Source organism: Elephantulus edwardii, unplaced genomic scaffold, assembly GCF_000299155.1.
Source record: "Elephantulus edwardii isolate Elephantulus edwardi_28Jun2011 unplaced genomic scaffold, EleEdw1.0 scaffold00042, whole genome shotgun sequence".
NCBI lineage: Eukaryota > Metazoa > Chordata > Mammalia > Macroscelidea > Macroscelididae > Elephantulus > Elephantulus edwardii.
The window spans coordinates 14,847,544-14,852,918 of record NW_006399792.1 but is presented as its reverse complement, the minus strand read 5'-3'; positions in this window follow the sequence as shown (position 1 = coordinate 14,852,918).

Genomic DNA, 5,375 nt, shown 5'->3' with positions numbered 1-5,375 from the left:
CTATTCCACTACTTGCAATGTACCCTGAGAAAATGAGAACTGAGGGACAGAGACTTGTACACCAATGTTCATAGCAGCATTATTCACCATCACAAAAAGATGGAAACAGCCTAGATGTCCAACCATAAACGAATGCATTGAGAAATCATGGTACGTTCACACAATGGAATACTACACAGCATGAAGGAGCAATAATCTTGTAAATTATTACTTAACTTGTGAGGGACAGGAGAGCATTATGCTGAATGAACTAACTCAGTCCCACAAGGACAAATATTGTATAAAACCATTATTGTAGAATGAATATAAGGATCCAAGGTAGAGGGGAGTGTGGAAACAGAGAGTTGGGGGTTGGGGAAGGATTAATCATGGAGTTGTATAATTTGATGTATGGGGATGTGAGGGGAAACTGGTAGAATCTGTTCTGGAAAACAATGTATTTGAATTTCATAAATAAACTAGTATAATTAAAAAATATTTAAAAAATGAAATTGGTGACTGGAATGCAAAAATTTGAAAGAAAAGAATTTATAGCTGGAAAATATGTCTTAGTGAGAAAAATTAGGTCAGTGCTCTTATAAATTAATTTTGTTCTGTCAATAATTTATACATTGAGTGGTGTTAGAGAAAATGAATGAATATCCACGAACTGATAATAGAACAAAGATTTTTCTGACAAAGCAAAACCAGGGTGCTCCTTTGAGGTAAGAATGATGAAGCTTTGCTTCACATATTTTGAGCATATTGTTAGGAGGGGCTGATTCTTGGACAAGGACTGCATGCTTGGAAAGGTAGAGTGTCAGTGAAAGGGAGGAAAAATATAAATTACATGAATTTACACAGTGACTGTAGCAATTGGCTCAAGTGTATCAGAGATAATGAGGTTGGTCAACTTTCAGATCTGTTGCACATAGGATTGCTTTGAGCCATAGTCAACATCACCAATAACATCTCTTTTTAATAAATAAAACCAAATGAATCTATAAACTTTGACTTCTTGTTGTTGTGTGCCATCAAGTCAGAACCAATCCACAGTCCAAGGAGCAGCTGATAAATTTGAATCATGTATCTTCAGGTTTGCAGTGTAGCTTGTTACAACTAGGCTAGAGCTTCCATATGTTGTTGTTGTTGTTGTTGTTGTTGTTATGTGCCGTCAAGTCGTTTCCAACTCATAGCGACCCTATGCACAACAGCCCTAAACCCTGCTCTATCCTGCCCCAACCGCACTGCCTTTGACACACCCATCCAGATTACCACAGTCACCAAATCAATCCATCTCATATTGGGTTTTCCCCTCCTGCGCTGTCCCTCCACCCTCCCAAGCATGATGTCCCTCTCCACGGACCCGTCCCTCCTGGCAACATGTCCAAAGTATGTCAGACGAAGCCCCAGAATCCTTGCCTCCAAGGAGTAGCTCGGTTTAATCCTCTCCAAGATGAATCTGTTTGTTTTCCTGGCAGTCCATGGTACATTCAGTACTCTTCTCCAGCACCACAGCTCAAAGGCATCAACTCTCCTTCTGTCCTCCCTAGTCATTGTCCAATTCTCTGATGCATAACAAGCGATTGCAAAGAACATGGCCTGTATCAAGCGCACCTTAGTCTCCAGAGAGACACCGTATACCAGAGACACCAGAGAGCTTCCATATACTTTGAGTAAACACATGGAACTTATCTGATAGGACACTTAAGAATCAAACGGACTACATTTATGAAAGCAGTTGTTATTGACTTAAGTCAAAGTAAGACCCAGAAGAACAAATTAGCAATTAGTCATATGCAAATTTAAATGGAAGTTGATGAAAATGAAAATAAATTCAGGAAATCTAAAATATTACCTTAAGTATATTAAATTTGAATTTAAAAACAAAACAAGACAAAAAACATATCAATAATAGATACAACAATATGAATGAAAACCAGGAGAGTTGTGGGATGACATCATTAATGAGGAAAATAAAACATAATTACAAAGAAAGAGGAAAAGAAAAGGCCAAAATTGATATCCGAAAAAGACTCTGAAACTTGCTTTTCAACGTTGTTATTGTTGTGTCATTGAGTCAACCATAAAGAAAAAAAAATCCCCATAGTCTTTTTAGGAAAAAGTGGGTTAGCTCAACTAGTGAAAAATGTTGACTTTGAGCTACTTAATATGGGATCAAATTGCTACAGCAACAGAAATTATTAGAAAGGAACCTTAGAGAGCAATGAATCTATGTTAATGTAGGAGGAACATTTCAAAAAAGGAAGATAAAAATGGATCACAACTCTAAGAAATTAAGCAATGTCACTATGGTACACGTAGAAACTATAATTGGTATATATTTTGCTCTATTATAACATCAAATAAATATACTTTTAATGAAAAGGCAAGTATACGAATAAATTGAACACCAGGAACATAAATTGTGTGCTAGTTTGTCATGCCTTGAATAATGATGATTTTTTAAATATTATTTTTGGTAGTTGTTCAATACATAAATTACAGTCATATTAAAGAGGATTTTTAAATGAAAAAATATTCTTTTGATTATGTTTACAAAAAACCCCCAAATCCAAAACACTCTTTTTTAGAAATGACAGTACTGTGTTTCACATTTAGACTGGGGACTAGAAAGACAATAAAACATCAGATGAGTGCTTGACATATTTCTCAGACCATAATGAATTCAGACTAATTGAAAGAGTCAGCAAATCAAATTTATCAATCAAATAGTAATGTGATGGGTACAGATGCCAGGTCTAATTTGCTGTTGTGGCCTAGAAAACCTGGTTTGTTTTTGTTGTTGATGTTTTTTTTTTAGTTCGAATTCTTTTAAACATCAGAATAATGCATTAATATGCACTCATTGCTGACTGTTTTATACATATTCTTGAATTTGAGACTGTGAGTCTATGGTCACATCATTATTACATTCCATCAAGTCAGTTCTAACTCTTAGTGACCATTTATGCAAGAAAATGAAACACTGTCCAGTATTCAGGTACCTTTACATTCTATATTATCTTTGAATTCCTTATTGTAGCCATGATCAATCCACTTCCTTGAAGATCTTCCTATTTTTCATTGACTCTCTACTTGCCCAAGCATGATATTTTTTTCTACAAGGACAGGGTTCTCATGATAACATATCCAAAATATGTGAAATGAGGTCTTAGCATTCTAGCTTCTATGGAAGATTCTGACTGCTCTTCTTTCAAAACATACATGTTTTTTCTACTGGTAATCATAGTATAGTCAATGTATTTCACCAACATTATTATTCTAAAGAATCAATTCTTTTTCAGTTTGTCTTATTCATTGCCATTACATACATATGCTGTTGTTGTTAGGTGCTATCAAGTTACATATGACTCATGGCGACCCTAGAACAGCAGATCTGAATGCTGTCTTGTTCTATGTCATCCTCACCATCTCTGATACACTATAGCTCCACTCGCCATATCAATCCATATCTTTCTCTCTTTCACTGACCCACCACGTTTCCATGTATTATATTCTTTTCCAAGTAATAACATGTCCTAAAAACATGTTCAAAGTATGAGAGATGAAACTTTGCCATCCTTGTCTCCAAGAAACACTTTGAGTACACATTTACCAAGACGTATCTGTTAATTTTTTTGGCAATTGATGAGATATTCAGTACTCTTCTCAAGCACCACAGCTCAAAGGTGTTAATTCTTCTGTCATCCTTATACATATCATTCAGCTCTCCTTTAAATGCATAGCAAGTAACTGAAAAGACCATAGCTTCAGTCAAGTGCACCTTAGTCTTCAAACTGACCTCATTGCTCTTCAGTGTTTTAGAGTGGTCCCTGACAGCAGACTTGCCCACAGCAATATGTCTCCTTTCTCTTGATTTCTGGTACCAAGGATGATGATTGTGGATCCAAGCAAGACAAAATCATTAACAGTTTCAATCCTTTCTTTACCTGTCATAATGTTGCCCATTGGCCCCGAGGTAAGGGCCTTTGTCTTCTTAATGTTAAAATGCAATGCATATTGAAGGCTATAGTCTTTGACCTTCTGCAACAAGCATTTCAGGTACCCCTGGCTTTCAGCAAGCAAGTTTGCATCATATGTGTAGCCCAGGTTATTGATGAGTCTTCTTCCTATCCTGATGTCACATTCTTCTTAATAGAATCGAATTTCAAGAATTAGTTGCTCAGCATAGAGTGGATATGTGCAGAGAAATTTTATACCGCTGATACACAACCTTCCCAATTTTAAACCATGCAGTGTTCCTTTTTTCCATTCTGACAACAGCTTCTTGATCTAGGTATAGATTCCATATGAGCACAATTAAGTGCTCTGGGATTCCCATTCTTCTCAGTGATAGATATAGTTTTTCATGATCCATGCCATCAAATGAATTTACATAATCAACAAAACACAGATTAAACATTCTTCTGATATTCTCTGCTTTCATCCAAGATCCAACAGACATCAGCAATGTATACCTGGTACCCTAGCCTCTTCTAAATACAGAATGCACTTCTGGCAGTTCCTTGTCATTGTACTATTCCAGTCATTTTTGGATGATCTTCCGCAACATTTTACTTTCATGTGATATTAGTGAAATTGTTTGATAATTTCCATATTCTGTTGAGTCACCTTTTTTGGAGAATGAGAACAATTATGTATCCCTTCCAATCAGTTGACCAATCATCCGATTTTCTTTAATGACTGGTAAGCATGTCAATGGTTCCATCATATGAGACATTTCCAAATACCAAGGCTTGGATTGTTGTAATTGCTAGGTACTCTTGATTCCAATATTATTCATAGGGAATTTATGAGTAATAGATCTGAACTCTGTTCTATTCTGTGTCCGTCCTCATTGTCTCTGACACACTTGAGCCTATTGCTACAGTCACTATATCAATCCATTTTATTGAGGATTACATTCATAATTTGTTTAGCAGACCAGTTAAAAGACATGGAAGTCAATAATATCCCAAAGGTTTGCTGTACTGTATAACTCTATGATTTCTGACATCAATAGTTCCTCCTCCATTCAGTTCTCCTACTCTTCTATGTCCCTTGGATTCAGTGGTTTGCTGGAAGATCTCAAAGACACTCTAACAAGGGAGAAGGGAATGACTCACATAATTGTAGACGATGCAAGCCGGTGTTGCAGAGACTGGTAAATGCTGTAGATTGTTAATTGTTGTGCAGGTGGAAACCAAACATCACAAAAATAGAGGTAGCATTGTACTGTGATGGACTTATTATATAAGCCTTTACTACCTAAGCAACATGCCTTCTGAAACTCTATGAACTCTGATAAACGTTGATAGGTGTAGAGGGACTTCAGGCCTTTTGTTCATAGGGATGCTATGAGACATGCTTATCTCAAAGGCTATCAATAACAA